The sequence below is a fragment of the Procambarus clarkii genome, chromosome 5, assembly GCF_040958095.1.
Source record: "Procambarus clarkii isolate CNS0578487 chromosome 5, FALCON_Pclarkii_2.0, whole genome shotgun sequence".
NCBI lineage: Eukaryota > Metazoa > Arthropoda > Malacostraca > Decapoda > Cambaridae > Procambarus > Procambarus clarkii.
In genome coordinates, this window is record NC_091154.1 from 17,797,580 (window position 1) to 17,817,010 (window position 19,431).

A 19,431-nucleotide genomic window follows, 5' to 3' on the forward strand; every position below is an offset into this window, starting at 1 on the left:
TGTTACCTCCTTTATGAACTGGCGTTACTCTTGCTTTTTTAAGGATATCAGGGAAGGTATGACACTCTAGGGATTTGTTGAACAGCAGTGCTATGGATGGTGCAAGGGCATGGGAGGCACGCCTGTGTACCATCGATGGTATTTCACTAATGTTCCCAGCTTTGGTTTTTAGCGAGTGAATGATGGACACAACATCTGTAGGGCTGACCGGAGAGAGGAGAAGAGAGTTTGGATAGCTGCGTGAAAGATATGTGGTAACATATGTCTGAGTCTCTGGGATTTTTCGGGCAAGGTGAGCACCAAACGATGAAAAGAAGCTATTAAATTCAGTTGCTGTTTCAAGATCTGTTGCAGGTGTATAACCATCCTTGGAGATTTTTATCTTATTATGTGAATGTTGTTTAGCTCCTAGGATGGTAGAGATGGCTCTCCATGTGCTTTTTATGTTGCCTTTTGCTTCTTTGAATCTATTCTCGTAATAGGAACGCTTTGCTCTTATTATACTGGTAAGCACTGATGAATACCTCTTAACTACTTCTTTTCCAACTAGGCCAATCCTAAGTTTTTTTTTCATATTCATGTTTCTTGTCGATTGCTTTAAGTATGCCATTAGTGAGCCAGGGATTATTTAACCTTTTTGCCAGTTACTTGCTTGGTGAGGAGAGGACAATAAGTATTGTAAAGGCTTTAAATTTTGGAAAGAGGCTAGTTAACGAATTATTATCCTGTGTATTGATAAATTTAGATTCCCAGTTTACATTGTGGAGGGCATTTGTGAGATTGCCTATTGCCGCTTCACATTGTAACCTAAAGGTAATTTTCTTGTTACCTGGTGGTGTTATGGCCATGTTCGCTACAAGGAAGGTAGGATAGTGGTCAGTTGTTCTGTCAGTGATTATACTTGATGTAAGAGGAGCTGTTATGTTGGTCCATCAGTGATCCAGGGTAGTCGCAGATGTTTGAGTGACTCGGGTGGGCCTGGTGATTGCGGGGATGAGCATACAGGAATTCATGCTGTTGAGGAAACAGTCTACTTGAGGGTTATTTTGTAGCCCTAGGTCAATATTGAAATCACCTCTGAGAACTATGTGATTTTTGTTGAGATTATTGTTTATGATAAGGTTCCTCAAGTTGTTATTGTATTTGTGTCTAGCTTCAGACACAAGCATGTTACAGTTATGTCTTAAAGAGTTGAGAGCAATTAAGGATGATAAAGAGTCACTTACAACTAATGTATCAAGTTTGGATACTTGTACACATTTCAGTGCAAGGAGCAAGGCAAATAGTTCAGTCTGAAGGGTAGAGGCCCAGTTGTTTATACGGACTCCCCACTCAAAATATAAGTCATATCCTATTGCCAGGACAACTGCACTTCCAGCTGCACCCGTTGGGCGCTGTAGGAAACCTTCAGTGTATATGATTTGAGAGAGAGAATGCTCTGTGGACAGAGCATCAATATGGCTTAAGACGTTGAGCTTTGCCTCAAGACAAAGCTGGGACTGATCTCTAATTTGCTCCTTTGATGGAAAGGGAGGGATTAAAATTGAAAAGGGTGTAATTTCCTACAGTGCAGGAAAGTGCTATTGTTGTCTCTCTTGGTACAAATTATAAATCTGATACTTTCTGAGTTCAGTTCCAATTTTATTTATCTATTTGAAACAATGTTTACATTCAATAAAGAAATTCTGGAGGGCTTCTGTGCAAGGGTTAGGATGAGCTAGCCTAAGCATTTTTATACCAATTTGACAGTTAATTTCAGTAACACGATCAATAACGCTCAGAATATTAAGTTCCTTTCTCATATTAAGTATCTTTGTGGTACGAAGGCACCCAAGGATTATCCTCAAGGCTTCGTTCTGCAATTTTTCAAGCCCTCCAAGCTTTCTTTCAGGATGCCTTAAAGTTAGTTTAGTTCATTTATTATGCACCCCATACCCATCTTGTGGGCGGTAGTGGAAAGGGTTGCAGAGGCACATAATGGGCTCAGGGACTGAACCCAACAATTCATTTAGCTAAGCAAGTTACAATCTTGATGAGCTAGTTACAAAATTCAGTATAAGTCGTCACATCAACAATAGGTTCGAGATCGATCACAAGTACAGTTTCTAAATTAAGCAACTGACATATGTGGAGAGCTAGTGTCACAATTGATATGTTTGTCCTGCACACCGCTCCCCATCCAGTGGGCAGCGGTGGATAGGTTACAATCACTTAGTTACTACTTACAGTTAGCAAACTGGGGATATTTGGCTAAAATTTCTGGTACCAGATCATTTTGAATGAAATATTGACACATCGTTGGTACATTGGTTATAGAATTGTCTCTGAATTCACTATCACATAGTGACGGAGGGTGTGCAAATAATTTTGTTGACAGTTAACATTTGGTCAGGTCTACATCGGCAGATAATGAGAATTCCCAGAAATACTTGTAACCGAGTCTAAGCCGAGCAGTAGTAACATCTAGAAGTCTGCTGATTTTATTGGATGAACCATAGATGTGTGGCTCCTTTTGCATAATAGTATTGAACGAAAGTTAATCTCCCCAAACACTTTCGCGTTTTGGGCAAGTTACCCCTCCACTCTCTCCATTTTTGTTTGGACATTCCCAGGTAGTGCGCGGAAATACTGAAAAGTGTATACTCTTTTCAACTTTGTCACCTTAATTCTCGTCCTATGTCTTTCATTTTGGTATCAATGCGTTCGCAATAGAATTCCCAACAGAACTATGTGCATATAATGTCAAAGACAGCAGCGCGCTCCACCCGCCGACAAGATGAATGTAGGCCAAGGGTACCAGAAAAAGAAAGCTGAGCCACCCTCAGGCAACTCTCATTACATTAGAGAGCGTGATAATACTGAAAAGTGTATACCCTTTTCAACTTTGTTACCTCAATTCTCATCCTAGTTTTTTCAATTTGGCATCAATGTGTTCGCAATAGAATTCTCTACAGGACTAAAGGCATATAAACTCCAAAAGCCCGGCTTACCATCCGCAACAAACAGAGTAAGCGAGAGTGTGTTACCAGGGAGCGCACAAGAGCGATAAAATGTATACACTCTTTTCATTTTGGTCACCCCAATTGTCATCCTAGGTCTTTCATTTTGGTATCAATGTGTTAGCAATAGAATTATCTACAGGTTTAAATGCATATAAACTCCAAAAGCAAGGTGTACCATCCGCACAAAACAGAGAAAGTGAGAGAAAGTAACCCGGGAGCACTCTAGTGCAATGTAATGTGAACACTCTTTTCACTTTGGTTACCTCAATTCTCGTCATATGTCTTTCATTTTGGTATCAATGTGTTCGCAATTGTATCTGCTGGCATTTTACCCTTTGCTTGGATCTGAAGGGTTTTAGGCTCACCACGATGCAATCTGATAGTACCACAGGTGTATATACCTATCTTCAAGCAGCAATTCACTCATTCAAACCGACTTATAATAGTTATCCATATATAAATGGTAATCTTTGTTCTACCTGTTAACCTGTCATATGAAGAAAGATTGTCAAAGCTTATATTACATTCTCTAGAAAAGCAAAGAATTAGGAGTGACATATGGTAGAGGTGCACAATGGGATGAATGGACATAACAAAGGGGACATTAATGGGGTATTAAAAGTAGCAACACAAGACAGAACTCGAAACAAAGTGTAAAAATTGGAAAAATTTAGATTTAGGAAAGAACTGCATGGGTAAATACACTGGGTTTGTACCTTAAGGTTCATGTATGCAATATTACAGAGTTCCAGTTAACTCCCATGCATGCAATTAATTTATGTTATGTTTATGTTTTTTATGTTAAAATGTTTTTGTTGATTTGTTTGTATATTTTCATAAGTAAAGCATGCTTACCGTCTTATTCCAAGTTTTATGATAACTTTACAAGGTTTAAAACATAAAGTTCAATATATATTCTGGTTTTCACACAGGAATTATACGTTAATATAACATCATAATAACGTAATGATGTCGTGTAAATAACGTTATACTGACGTCATATAAATGTTATATTTATGTTATAAGAACGTAAATTGGATAGCTTTACAGAAAGTAAACAAAAAAAACTAAATGTTGACTGAAAATTATTTATTCTTAAATATAAAGCATGAAAACATTATAATACCATAGCATTCACTATTATTTTTAAATTTTTACATAAATCTTAAAAAACTGTGTCTCAAGAATATATGTTTTTAGTTATATCCTTTGGTTTTAAGAACATCAGATATACGTATTTATGTCAAAAGTTACAGTATTACCTTTGTGGAACCATTTAAAAACGTCCACAAACGTTCTGTGTTTGCTGGGTAACCGGTTAACAACACCTTGCCCGGGCTTCCCGTAGTTGTTACCCCTACGGGCCCTGGATACCCCTGTCGGGGCTCGGTGGACCATTGTATGTGTCTTCCAGGTCCCGACCCGTCTTGTACGGGATCGTTGGTTGCTGTGCCCTTGTCTCCGGGTGACAGTCGCCACTTTTACCTCCGTCATGTTGCCTGTTGGGTCACCGACACCTTGATCTGGAGTCTTGCGAGATATATTCTCTACTTGTTCTCCAGTACTCTCCTGATGTTATTACTGTTCAGAGTACAGGCGGCATCCATGTTGCAAGCTAGTTAAGGTTGCTGCAACACGCTAGGTTGGTTTCCCCACTCGGATGCCCCGAGACCGCCCCGTTTTGGTTAGGTGCTGTTCGCCCCTTTCCCTCCCTGTTCCCGGCTCCGGACTGTCTGCGGGTTTCAGGGTCTTGGCGGGGTTTAGTTGGGGCCGAGACTCGGGCGGTTTTCGGGGGCTGCCCTATTCGAGTTGGGGACAGAGGTTTTCGAGCCTGTTCCTCCTGCCTAGGCTTCTGGGTCTTACCAGCGGCACTTTCTTGCTGCCTTTCCCTTGGACTCTAACTTTTCTTTAACCCTTAAAGTGCGCATCAGGTCATATGACGTGTTAGACGTTGTACCAGTCAACTGCGCTTCACGTCATATGACGTATATGGGTGCTGCGCACGATTTGAATGTCCCGCGATGTAGCTGGGGTTCATATACGCTGCCCCAGGGGCTATAGTAAACAGCGGCCATTTTTAAAAAAATTCCCGCTCACGAACCGAAGGCGTGGGAGGCCTCAGTTTAGCGAGTCACCATGGCGGGCGCACGGTCAAACGCCTCTCGGGCACACACCACTCAATCCCTCACCCCAGAGCAAATAGCCCACGAATTATTCTCTGAAGGTGAAGAAAGTGTGTTTGATGATTCAGACAATGATGAGGATTATAGACAGTTGTCGGGTGATAGTAGCAGCAGCAGTGAGAGTGACAATGACCGCCATGTCATGGCAAGGCCTCTACGCTCACCCATGCCTCCTCGGCCAGTTTCTACCCCAATTCTACCACGACCTCACAGTTCCTGTGGATATTTACTGTTTGAGGGTGACGAGTCAGAGGGAGGTGACTCCTTTTCTGGGTTTAGTGACTCGGATCATAGTTTTATTGAGCCTGTGGCTGGTACCAGTGGTGTAACTGGGCGAGAAATTGTCGCGTCAGCAGCATCTCGCCCAGCCAAGCGCCACCGCATGGCACCACATGAGGGACCAAGACCCTCGTGTTCACGTGCACCCACCTCATGTGCACCCACCTCACGTGCACCCACCTCACGTGCACCCACCTCACGTGCACGTAGCCGCCGTGCTTCTCGCAGACGGTATTCAGCTCCTGGTCGCCGGTATGCATCGCTTCCTCGCCGTCTTTCCTCTGCATCTCGCAGGACGCCTGGTGTACTTGAGTGGAGTGATGGTGACGATTTTATTCCTAATATTCCTCACTTTGACGATAAAGATGTAGGGATTACAAACCTTTTCCCTAATCAAGGTGAGGACATGGCTGAGATGGAATATTTTACAGCATTCTATGATGAACCACTCATGGAATATATTGTACACCAAACGAACCTGCATGCTGCTTACCTGATTGAGAGGGAAATCACAGAATCTTCACGACTGCAGCATTGGAAAAATACCACAGTTGTGGAAATGTATGTGTTTTTGGCACTCTGTTTGTTGATGAAGCACTGTCACAAACATGCAATAAGTGACTACTGGAGCAAGGACAAGACAATACCAACACCTTTATTCGGGAAATATATGTCACGAGACAGGTTTCAGATACTCCTCAGGTGTCTACATTTTGGAAGTGTTCAGGACCGAACACCTGATGATAGACTGTGGCGAGTGAGGCACTACATGAACGATGTTATTGGAAAATTCAGAGATTTTTACGTACCAGCACAGAAGCTGGTGGTTGATGAATCTCTCGTACTTTTCAAGGGACGTGTTCCATTCAAACAGTACATTCCCTCAAAACGAAACCGATTTGGCCTGAAATTTTTTGTTTTTTGTGATTGTGAGACAGGATACGTGTTACACATGGTTCTGTACTCGGCTAGTGATGTAGACATTCCCGGTAACGACGAACATGGATTCTCGGGGAGTGTAGTGAAGTCCATCATGGCTCCGTGGATGAACAAGGGACACATTTTATACACGGATAATTACTATACAAGTCCCTTGCTAGCTCGGCTCTTGCTAGAAAATAGAACCGGATTGGTTGGTACAGTAAAGCCACAACAAAGGGAAATGCCTGTGTTTGACAACGACATTGCAGTTGGTGAGTGTCAGAGAAGGAAAAGTGATAACATTCTGTCAGTTCGGTGGAAAGACAAGAGAGAGGTGAACTTGTTGACAACAATTCATGATGGAACAATGGTGAACAGTGGGAAAGTGAACCATAAAACAAACGCACCACTATATAAGCCAGACTGTGTTTTAGACTATAATATCAACATGCAGTTGATTGATAAATCAGACATGATGATTGGCACTGCAGAGTGTGTGCGGAAGACATGTAGGTGGACGAAAAAAGTGTTCTTCCATCTTGTGGACATGGGCATGCTGAACTGTTTCAACATGTACCTTGTGAGAACTGGACGTAAGCCCACTTTCCGTGACTTTGTATTTGATGCTGCAATACAGTTATTAGGAAAGTTTGCAAAAGATGTCCCAGGTATTCAGCGGCCCATCATAAACCCACTGTTGCAGCATGCTGGTACTCCACGCCTCGCTCACACTGAAGGCTTCCTAGCACACAGACTCAAGTATTTGCCACCAGCTGGGAAGCGTGCAATAGCCCAACGTGATTGCTTGGTGTGTAAAACAACGACACGTAGAGACCAGAAACGGAAGCTTGTGCAAACATGGTGTGAAACGTGTGGTATCCCATTATGTGCTGTCGACTGCTTCAATGACTACCATAGTCTAGAAATCTTCTAAGTGTGCTTCAAAGTGTGTATAGCGTGTGCGAGTGTGTAAATATGTAAACATATAAGCAGATAGCGTGTGCATGTGTGTAAATATCTAAAAATATAAGCAAAACATACAATATAATAGACTGTAATGACATATTATATTGCCGTAATTGAAAACATTTGTGTGCGCCTGTGTATACTCAAATACGCAACAATTATTGATATAAAATATGTTCAAACATTATATGAAACACAATTAGTGAAAAAAATTGGATAAAATGCGCCTAGACATTGTAAATAAATAGTGCGAAAATATATTTGTGGCAACTCTGGCTGCTTGAGGACCGCGTGCAACGCCTCCCGGGCGTGTACTGCATGAGCGAACATGCAGATTGTGACGTCATCGCTGATCTTCTCGGCTCTATTGCAACATAAGTACAATAGAATTTTTTTTTTCCTCGTGATCAGTGAACACAACTTAACAGATTAGCAAAAAAAAAATTTTTTTTTTTTTCAAAATGACATGCGCCTGTGGGGATGAAAGGATATTATACCCCTAGCATGTTAAGGGTTAAGGGCGGAGGGCTTGGAGGACGGCTCTACCCCGGGGGGTCTGTTGCAGGTTCCCGCAGCTGTGGGGGATGCCTGCTAGCAGTTCTGGGGCAGTTTGCTCCTGCCTGGGTTTTCTGCTTCTGGGCTGAGTTTTTCGCCCATCCAGTCTGCTTGCTTCCCACTTTTGCTGGCGTGTTTTCGTATCTTTTGCATCGGTCACAAACCTCTGTTCTGGTGGCCATTTTCTTCTGCCGCTTTCCCGGCCTGGCCACCAGGGCGGCATTGCGGTTTGTTTGCATGCACCTGGGTGTGTGAGCGAGCATCTGGGGTGAGTTTTTCACCTTTTTCAGGGGTTTTATTCTCCTGTTGTCGTTTCTTTGCTTTTCTGGTGTTTTCTGCCCGTTTCCTGTTCCTCTGGGAACTTTTGAGTGTTGATTTTACACTGGGTTTTCCATTTTGTCTGTTTTGGGTCTGGGCCCTTGGGTTTGGACTCAGTGTCCTTGTCTGTTATTCTTGCTCCCACACCATGTCCCTCGGTTTTCGGTCTGTTTTGACCGTTTCCCTCAGGGTTCTGTCTGGGGCTGTGCTTTGCCTTTCTGTGGTGTGTCTCCGCCGGCAAATGTGGTGGTTTGGCCTCCCCCTGGTTCAATTCTGGGTTTCTTTGGTTTCGTTCCAGAGGTTTCTTCCTCTTGGACCCCCTTTGTGGGTTCAGGGGCTTTGTTTCCTTGTGTGTAACCCGGTTCTGCCTTCTGGAGTTCCGGGGTCTTCCTGGCTTGCAGACTGATCTTTTTGGGTCTTGGCACATATTGTAATCGTGCTGAGACTTTGGGGTTTTGTTGTCGAGGTGGGCCTTTTGATGCCGTTTTCTGCCTGCTTCGCCTGGCCGGTGTGGTGCTCTCTGCCCACTGGTCGGCGGCTTGTAATTTTCTTTTCACGTCTGTGTGTGTGTATTCACCTAATTGTGCTTGCGGGGGTTGAGCTCTGGCTCTTTGGTCCCGCCTCTCAACCGTCAATCAACTGGTGTACAGATTCCTGAGCCTACTGGGCTCTATCATATCTACATTTGAAACTGTGTATGGAGTCAGCCTCCACCACATCACTTCCTAGTGCATTCCATTTACTAACTACTCTGACACTGAAAAAGTTCTTTCTAACGTCTCTGTGGCTCATTTGGTTACTCAGCTTCCACCTGTGTCCCCTTGTTCGCGTCCCACCAGTGTTGAATAGTTCATCCTTGTTTACCCGGTCAATTCCCCTGAGGATTTTGTAGGTTGTGATCATGTCCCCCCTTACTCTTCTGTCTTCCAGTGTCGTAAGGTGCATTTCCCACAGCCTTTCCTCATAACTCATGCCTCTTAGTTCTGGGACTAGTCTAGTAGCATACCTTTGGACTTTTTCCAGCTTCGTCTTGTGCTTGACAAGGTACGGGCTCCATGCTGGGGCCGCATACTCCAGGATTGATCTTACATATGTGGTGTACAAGATTCTGAATGATTCCTTACACAGGTTCCTGAACGCTGTTCTGATGTTAGCCAGTCTCGCATATGCTGCAGACGTTATTCTTTTTATGTGGGCTTCAGGAGACAGGTTTGGTGTGATAGCAACTCCTAGATCTTTCTCTCTGTCTGTTTCACTAAGTACTTCATCTCCTATTCTGTATCCTATTCCTGGCCTCCTGTTTCCACTGCCTAGTTTCATTACTTTGCATTTACTCGGGTTGAACTTCAACAGCCATTTGTTGGACCATTCACTCAGCCTATCCAGGTCATCTTGTAGCCTCCTACTATCATCCTCTGTTTCAATCCTCCTCATAATTTTTGCATCGTCGGCAAACATTGATAGGAACGAATCTATACCCTCTGGGAGATCATTTACATATACCAGAAACAGTATAGGTCCAAGGACTGACCCCTGCGGGACTCCACTTGTGACGTCTCGCCAATCTGAGACCTCACCCCTCACACTGACTCGTTGTCTCCAGTTGCTTAGGTACTCCTCTATCCACCGGAGTACCTTCCCTTTCACTCCAGCCTGCATCTCCAACTTTCGCACTAGCCTCTTGTGTGGCACTGTATCAAAGGCTTTCTGACAATCCAAAAATATGCAGTCTGCCCACCCTTCTCTTTCTTGCCTTATTTTTGTTGCCTGGTTGTAGAATTCAAGTAACCCTGTGAGGCAGGACCTGCCATCCCTGAACCCATGTTGATGCTGTGTTACAAAGTTCCTTCGCTCCAGATGCTCCACTAGTTTTTTTCGCACAATCTTTTCCATCAGCTTGCATGGTATGCAGGTTAGGGACACTAGCCAGTAGTTCAGTGCCTCCTGTCTATCCCCTTTCTTGTATATCGGGACTGCGTTAGCTGCTTTCCAAATATCTGGCAGTTCCCCTGTTGCCAGTGATTTGTTATACACTATGGAGAGTGGTAGGCATAGTTCTCTTGCTCCTTCCTTTAGAACCTAAGGGGAGATTCCATCTGGGCCTATAGCCTTCGTCACATCCAACTCTAGTAAACACTTCTTTACTTCCCCACTGGTAATCTCAAACTCTTCCAGTGGTTCCTGGTTAGCTACTCCCTCACTTACCTCTGGAATTTCTCCTTGCTCTAAGGTGAAGACCTCCTGGAATTTCTTATTCAATTCCTCACACACTTCCTTGTCATTTGTAGTGAATCCTTCCGCCCCTATCCTTAATTTCATAACCTGTTCCTTTACTGTTGTTTTTCTCCTAATGTGGCTATGCAACAATTTAGGCAGAGTCTTTGCCTTGCTTGCGATGTCATTTTCGTATTGTCTTTCTGCCTCTCTTCTCATCCTGACATATTCATTCCTGGCATTCTGGTATCTTTCTCTGCTCTCCAGAGTCCTGTTATTCCTATAGTTTCTCCATACCCTTTTACTTTGCTGCTTAGCTAGCCTACATCTCTGATTAAACCATGGGTTTCACATTTTCATTTCTCTGTTTTCCTTTTGGACTGGGACAAACTTGTTTGCTGTGTCCTTGCACTTCTGCGTGATGTAATCCATCATATCTTGGGCCGTCTTTCCCCTAAGCTCTGTTTCCCATGCTATATCTGTTAGGAATTTTCTTATCCCCTCATAGTTTCCCTTTCGGTATGCTAACCTTTTGGTTTCGGTATCCCTCCTCGAGTTCAATAACCCTTCTTCAATCAAGTACTCAAACACCAGTACACTGTGGTCGCTCATTCCTACTGGGTCCTCAAAACCGATTTCTCTTATGTTGGAGTCGTTCAGAGTGAAGACTAGGTCGAGTCTCGCTGGTTCGGCATTGCCTCTCATCCTTGTGGGTTCTCCGACGTGCTGGGTTAAGAAATTGCTTGTCACCACCTCCAATAGTTTGGCTCTCCACGTATTCTCGCCTCCATGCGGTTCCTTGTTCTCCCAGTCAATCTTTCCATGATTGAAGTCGCCCATGATGAGCAGGTGGGATCTATTTCTACAGGCAGCAGAGGCTGCCCTCTCAATTATAGTGTTAACTGCCATGTTGTTGTTTTCATACTCTTGACTGGGTCTTCTGTCATTTGGTGGAGGGTTGTATATTACTGCTCCAACTATTCTTGGTCCTCCCATTGTTATGGTGCCTGCTATGTAGTCTCTGAACTCCTCACAGCCCGGGATGGCCATCTCCTTAAAACTCCATTCCTTTCTCATGAGTAGGGCCACTCCGCCTCCTCCCCTACCTTCCCTCTCTTTCCTTATTACTGTGTACTCCTGGGGAAACACGGCATTCGTTATAATTCCAGATAGTTTTGTTTCAGTGAGTCCGATTACATCTGGGTTAACTTCTTGTGCTCTTTCCCTTAGTTCACTTGTCTTGCTTGTGATCCCATCTATGTTCGAGTACATCACCCTGAAACTGACTCTCTTCTGCTTCTTCTCTGGGGGGGACCTTTGGGATCTGGGGTGAGTGGGAGCTGGGGGGACCTGGCACGGGGAGATTGGTGGAGGAGGGAGGGCTTGGGGGGGTGGGTAAGAGGGGGAGGTAGGTAAGAGGGGGAGGTAGGTAAGAGGGGGAGGGTAGGGGGGGAGAGGGAGAGGGTTGGGGGGGAGAGTGAGAGGGGGAGGGTTGGTGGCAGTGAGAGAGGGAGGGTTGGGGAAGCATGGGGGGAAGGAGGGGCTTTGGGGGGATAGGGGAGATGGGGGGGCTTGGGGGGGGAGAAAAGGGTGGAGGGCTTGGGGGGCATGGGGGAAAAGGGAGGGCTGAGGTGGGTGAGGAAGAGGGGAGGGTTTTGGGGAGTGGGGGAGAGGGGAAGACTTAGGTGGGGTGGGGGGCTTAAGGGGGAAGGGGGGAAGGGAGGTCTTGAGGGTGGGAGAGATGGGAAGGCATGTGGGAGAAGGGAGGGCTTGGGGGATGGGGGAGAAGGGAGGTCCTGGGGAGAGGGGTGAGTGGGAGAAGGGGGGTGAGTGGGAGGAGGGGGATGGGTGGGGGGAAGGTGCCCTAGGTGGGTACTTAGTGGGGGGGCTGACAGGGGATGGGGCAGGTTGGGTGTCTGTTGGGTAGAATGTGGGGGTGGTGCCCCAATCCCTGTGGCTGTTGCACTGTTTGAGGAGGGTTCTCCACTTCCCTCTGGGATTGTAGGGTTCTGGGTTGTGGTACTCTGATTTCTTTCTCTCTCCCTGCACTCCTTCCTAGCGTCTGCTGTCCGTATTCTCTCTTCCTTTGTCATATCCCTCTGCAGGAATACTTTTTTGAACTTCTCTACATTTGCTAGACAGCACTTCCTTGCTAACAGTTCCTCTTTCGTGATTTCGCTCATGAATACCACCTTTATCATTCGGTCCCTGTCCTTGTTGAACTTTCCAAGCCTGAAAACCTTTTCAACATTTTGGTCAGTTCCCTCCATCCCTACCTCTTTAAGGATCTCGGTAACTGCGTTTTTGTCCTTGTCTCTCCGCTCCTTTGGGCTGGTCCCTGTTTGCTCTTTAATGCCTGCTACTACTACAGCTCTTCTTCTCTCTATCAGCCGGCTAGTACATCGAGCTGCTTCCTGAGAGGAAGCCACCTTGACCTTGAGGTTACCTTGAGGTGCTTCCGGGGCTTCGCGTCCCCGCAGCCCGGTCGTCGACCAGGCCTCCTGGTTGCCGGACTGATCAACCAGGCTGTTGGACGCGGCTGCTCGCAGCCTGACGTATGAGTCACAGCCTGGTTGATCAGGTATCCTTTGGAGGTGCTTATCCAGTTCTCTCTTGAACACTGTGAGGGGTCGGTCAGTTATGCCCCTTATGTGTAGTGGAAGCGTGTTGAACAGTCTCGGACCTCTGATGTTGATAGAGTTCTGTCTCAGAGTACCAGTTGCACCTCTGATTTTCAACGGGGGTATTCTGCACATCCTGCCATGTCTTCTGGTCTCATGTGATGTTATTTCTGTGTGCAGGTTTGGGACCAGCCCCTCTAATATTTTCCACGTGTAAATTATTATGTATCTCTCCCGCCTGCGCTCAAGGGAATACAGTTTTAGGCTCTTTAGTCGGTCCCAATAGTTTAGATGGTTTACTGAGTGGATTCTAGCAGTAAAGGATCTCTGCACGCTCTCCAGGTCAGCAATTTCTCCAGCTTTGAAAGGTGCTGTCATTGTGCAGCAGTACTCTACTCTAGAGAGCACAAGCGTTTTGAAAAGTATCATCATCGGTATAGCATCTCTAGTGTGAAAAGTTCTTGTTATCCAACCTGTCATTTTTCTTGCAGTTGTGACGGCTACTTTATTGTGTTCTTTAAAGGTAAGGTCTTCCGACATGAGTACACCCAGATCCTTTACATTGCCTTTTCGTTCTATGTCATGATTTGCCTGAGTTTTGCACGTGGTTTCCGTTTTTATATTTTCATTTTTTCCATAGCACATGAGCTGGAACTTATCTTCGTTAAACACCATATTATTTTCTGTAGCCCATAGAAAGACCTGATCTACATCTGACTGGAGGTTCGCCGTGTCCTCTATGTTGCCTACTCTCATGAAGATCCTAGTGTCATCTGCAAAGGATGATACAGTGCTATAGGTTGTGTTCTTGTCTATGTCCGAAATGAGGATGAGAAAAAGTACTGGAGCAAGCACAGTACCCTGGGGGACTGAGCTCTTCACGGTTGATGGGCTGGATTTTATTTTGTTGACTATTACATATTGGGTTCTGTTGGTCAGGAAATTGTAGATCCATCTGCCTATTTTTCCGGTAATTCCTTTTGAACGCATTTTATGTGCAATAACACAATGGTCACATTTATCAAAAGCTTTTGCGAAATCTGTGTAAATTACATCCGCGTTATGTTTGTCTTCCATAGCATCTAATGCCATATCATAGTGGTCCAGCAACTGCGACAGGCAAGAGCGCCCTGTTCTGAAACCATGTTGTCCGGGGTTATGGAGTTGCTGTGATTCCATGTATTTTGTGATTTTACTTCTTAGCACTCTCTCAAAATTTTTTTATGATGTGCGATGTTAGCGCTATCGGTCTGTAATTTTTTGCCTCTGCCTTATTTCCTCCTTTATGAAGTGGTGCTATCTCTGCTGTTTTTAGTATATCAGGAATAACGCCAGTATCTAAGCTTTGTCTCCACAGAATTTGGAGGGCCTGCGATAGTGGTTTTTTACAGTTCTTTATGAATATGGAGTTCCAAGAATCCGGGCCTGGTGCAGAGTGCATAGGCATACTGTTTATGGCTTCTTCAAAATCCAGTGGGGATAGGGTGACGTCTGATATATGATTTGATGTTGGTATCGTATCCATGAAAAATTCATTTGGGTTATCAATCTTTAGTGTGTTTAATGGCTCGCTGAAAACAGAGTCGTACTGCGTCCTCAGTAGCTCGCTCATTTCTTTGTTGTCATCGGTGAAAGTTCCATCTCCCTTTCGCAGGGGCCCGATACTAGATGTGGTTTTTGATCTTGATTTTGCATAGGAGAAAAAATATTTCGGATTTTTCTATTTCACTGATGGCCTTTTGCTCTCTTTGCCTCTCCTGGGTTTTGTATGATTCTTGTAGCTTGAGTTCAATTGTTTCTATTTCTCTACCTAACCTTCTTCGCCGTTCTTGAGATAGGGTGCGACTCAAGTTGTTCCGCGATTCGTTTTCTTCGCCTATATAGGGAACGACGTTCCCGTTCCAATCTGCATCTCTTCCTCTTTTTTCTTAGAGGTATGCAGTTTGAACATATTTCTAATGCTACTGACCTTATTTTTTCCAGGCACTGGTTCAGGTTTGCATTTTCTAGCTGTTCTTCCCAGTTTATTTCTGTGAAGTCCTGGTTTATTTGCTGCCACTTCCATGGCAACTTCCTTAACTGCAGACCTAGCTTCAGGGCTCTTTTTAAGCATTTCAGCAAATGAGATCTGGGTTGTGGTGGTCCCCTCCACAGTAGCATTCCCATCTCCCTGAGGTACGGTTTGTGTCTGGTATTGTGGAAGAGTCTCCTTTACATGTGTGTACACATGTGCATGTACATGTGAACACACAGTGTGTGTGCACATGTGTATGTGCATACGTACGTGTGTGTAACATACCTTGTGTGTATGTGTTTATACGTAATATATATGTGTGTGTGTGTGTGTGTACTTTTTCTTTCAGAAGGGGCTGTTCCCTTCTCTGTTGACGGGGTGCTGGGGGAGCAGCTAGCTCTGCTGACTCTCGCATGGTCCCGCAGTTAGTGGGCGCTTTTGGTTGTCTTCCGGCCTCTGGTGGTGGCGGTGGACGGTTTCTCCCCCTTTGTGGGATTCAGGGCTGGCGGGGTGGGCTTCTTCCCCTGCGCTTCGTCATGTCATCTTCGTGCGTGCATTGGACGTGGTCAATCCACCCCATCCCTCTGGGGTTCCCATCTACTCTATGCAGACATGGGCCTGTCGAATCTGCGGTTCTTCTGGACTACTTCAGTCTGCGCCCTGGATTCTATGCCCTCATCAGAGGACTGTTGTCTCCTGTCCGGCTTCTGTTGGGGCCGGGTGTCTGGATGGTGGCCCTGGACCTCCAGGTCAGTTCTTGGCACGTTCCTCTCCAGTTTTCCGGGACTGGCACAGTTGGTGGTGGGGCTTCAGGCTTACCGCTTTTGTTGCTTTCCCTATTTTATAATTGGCACTTGGTGTATTTACGCATCTTTATCAGATCTTGGTACCCTGTCTGAGTCTGCTTGGGTTTCGGTGTCTGGCTTACCTTGACGACTGGCTGGTGTGGTCTCCCAGTCGGTCCGCTTGTCTGCTCGCCAGGGGTGTGGTTCTTTCCAGATCGCTCTGTTTGGTTTCCTGGTGATCTGGAGGCCGTTCCGTTTGTTTCCGTCCCGGGTTCGGACCTGACTGGGTCTTGTTTAGGGCTCTTGGGCCGCTCCTTGTATTTCCCTCCAGAAGTGTTGCTGCGGCTGTGGTTCCGCCTTCAGCTGTTCATGAGGGGGTCCCGGATTGCTCGGCGGTTGCTCGAGCAGTTGTGCGGGAGTCTTCAACATGCTGGTCTGCCCGCAGGGTCGGGTTTGGCTTCAGCGTCTGTTTGGTTCCTTCGGAGACTCCCATTCTGCCTCTCTTGCAATCGTTGGGTTCGTTCCTCCGCGGATCTTGTGTTGGTGCTGCTTCACTAGCTTCTTCTTTGGGGTTTTCGGGGCTCCGTGCCTTGGCACCTCCTCAAACCTTTGCTCGATGTGTTCACGGACGGGTCATCTCTCGGCTGGGGCTTTGTGACCAGTGCTCATCAGGTCAGCCGGGGATGGTAGGGTCTGTCCATCCGTCGGGCTAACAGCACGGTTCGGGAGTTCGTGGCTGTGTGGTTTATGCTTCGGAGGGTTTGGGTCACTCGGTGCTCTTCCATTCACCTCCATTCGGACTGCTCTCTGGCGGTTCTTTGCCAGAACCCCAGGGTTTCTCTTAGGTGTTTGAACTTTGGGGTTGGTCCCTTAGAGTGGCTTGTTTGCTGGATTCTCGGGGTTTGGCTAACCCTGAGGTTCATGTCCGGGGTGTGTCCTGCGTCCTAGCGGACAGCTGTCTCGGTTCATTCCTCTGTTCGCGGATTGGCCAGTCATCGCCGACTCTTTTCGTTGGCCATGCCGGACGTATGGACTCCTGGCCATGGACATCTTTGAGTCGGCATGGTCTAGGCGTCGATCATTCTATGTTTCACCCTTACCCACCTGCGAGGCGTTCACAGTGGATGCCTTTTGGCAGGACTGGGCGAGGTGGGGTACCTGTTCCTCTTCTCCCGGTCCAGCTGTTGCTTCTGGTTTTGGCTCGGTTGGAGCCCATTCCCACGAGAGTAGTCCTTATGGTCCCTTGGTGGCCGGCCCAGCTTTATTTTCAGACGCTGCTTGATAAGTGTCCGAACTCGGGGCGTTTTCCCGCGGCTCCGCCTCTTTCGGCAGGTCGGACCGGTCCTGTACATGACTGGTTCGATCTTCTCCTCGGCTCTTCGCATCTGGTATTTTGACACGGGTATCACCAACTGTGGTTAACAAGTGGCTTTGTTGACGGTGTCCCACCTGCGAGCTTCGTCTCGGTGACACTATGACGTTCCTGGTGTTTCTATGCACTTTTTTCTTGCTCTTCATAGGTTGTTTTCTCTTTCGCATCGGGTTGTCGTGTCCTTTCTTGGGTTTTCAGGACTACAGTTATTTGGTGTTTCTTACTGTCGCCTCGTTTTGTGCGGCGCTGGCGGAGCCGCTCCGCTTGCGTTCGGGGTGGACATCACATCTGTCCCTTTTGTACCCTTTCTTGTGTTTTGTTTCACCTCCGGCCTGCTCATGTGTCGCTTGCGCCGTACTGGTCCTTGATCAGGGTGCCTTATCTTCTCAGTTTGTGGTAGCCCCTTCGGTTCAGATTTCTGCTCTTTGGTACTGATGGTAGGTTTGTACGTTTGCAGCCTTTCTCCGTCCTTCTGGCGACGGTTGAGACGGCTGCTTTCTGGAGGGGTTCTTGGGTTATTGATGCTTGATTTGTTCGGCCGAGGGTGCGTCCTGTGTAGTCCGGTTGCTCTTTTTTGCCGTTACCTGCGTACCGTGTCTGGGGATGTGCTTTGGGTTGATCCAGTTCCCCTCATTCCCTGTTTTCAGGGCTCAAGTCTCCCAGGTCATCCGCAGAGTTTTTAAGTCTTCCAGCCTGCGGTCTGTCGTTGCGCCTGTGCTGTTTGGACGTTTGCAGCTTTTGCTGCTGTTTTGGTGACGTCTAGGGCTCATTTCGGGCGCAGGGATTTGAGGGTCGCACAGGTTCTTGGCCACCCATTCTTTATGCGCGTCTGGTCCTGTGCGTTCTTGTTGCTTTGGGTCGCAGGTTGCAGCCTGTTGTTTCGGCTTCGCGTTGCGAGGTTTGTGGTGGCCGCCTCCTGGGTCAGCCCTTTCTTTTCCTTCTCTTTGGGTATGAAGCTCCAGAGAGCCGTAGGGGCTCCCCACAGAAAACCAGCGTTGAATGTAATGAAATGCCATTTTCTGGGTGAGCCCCAGAGGCTCCCTGGCAACCCTCCCTCCAACCGGTCGGCGTTTTTTTCACGTTGGTTGAAGCTTAGCTTCCGAACTGATGCTAGGCAGCCAGCGCGGTAGGTCCAGGGCTTCTACCTCCCCCTCTCGGGATGGGGAGGGCTGCGCGGACGATCGGTGCGGCAGTGAAGTGTGACATTTGCTTGTTTCCTTGGGATTGTAGGGAGTTTCTACCTCTCTGCTCATTTTTTTGTTTTCGTTTTTTACCATGTGGGGTTTGTTTTGTTATGCCTACCTTTCTGGGTGTAAACCCAGGTCGATGACAGATAAGGAAAACCACAACCACAAGGGGGTTTTCCAGGGCCATTGCTCCCTGAAACCTCTCTGAAGGGGCCAGGTTCTGGCGCTGGTCCCTGGTAGGTCTGAACTCCTTAGCTAATATCCCGGTCTAATATAACATACATAACCCCGATAAGCTCCAGGAAGCCTCCGGGGCTTGCCCAGAAAATGGTGTTTCATTACATTCAACGCTTGTTTTATGTTCAAATAGCCAAAAATCCGAAAAGAAACTGTAAATCCTTGCAAAGAATTCAGGCGCGATAGTCACTAGGCAGGAGGCACTGGGGAAACTGAGGCGCGATCGCCATGCCATAACGTGCTAGGTCGACCATACGCATATCAACAAACTCGTATCCCGAGGCAAAGTTCGTAACCCGATTCAAAATTTCAGAAGAAATCGGGCTCGTAACCCGAGGGACGTAGTTCGTAAAGAGGGGCATTCGTAAACTGAGGTACCACTGTACATGAGAAAATAATTTTTTGGAAAGAATTTTCTCTGCACCAGGGGGTTTGTCATATTTTAATGCAGAGTAGTGTAGCCGGTCAAAGCATCATATGATGCTTTGACCGACTTGCAGTAAATTGCGCATCGCATCGTGTGATGCTTTGGAGAACTACGCAAGATTTAAACAGCCTGCGGATACACGGGGTTCACCACACCTTCATCAGGGCTCTTGTAAACAGACGCCATTTTTTTAAAAAATCGTGGGCCAAATTCCCGGGTGTGAAGGGCCTCAGTATTGAGTGAGCAACCAAGCCTGATGCACGCAGCATGAGCTCACAGCACTGCTGTTCAGCTTGTGACCAAAGCATCGCCTAAAAATGCCAAAATATACTTGTTTATGCTATTATGTA

The 19,431-nt window shown here is 46.5% G+C and overlaps 1 protein-coding gene across 1 annotated transcript in view; it reads left to right on the forward strand.

Annotated features, from left to right (window-relative positions):
* LOC123766585 (phosphoribosylformylglycinamidine synthase) overlaps nucleotides 1-19,431 on the forward strand; it is a 452,541-nt gene that overhangs the window by 394,149 nt on the left and 38,961 nt on the right. The window lies entirely within an intron of this gene.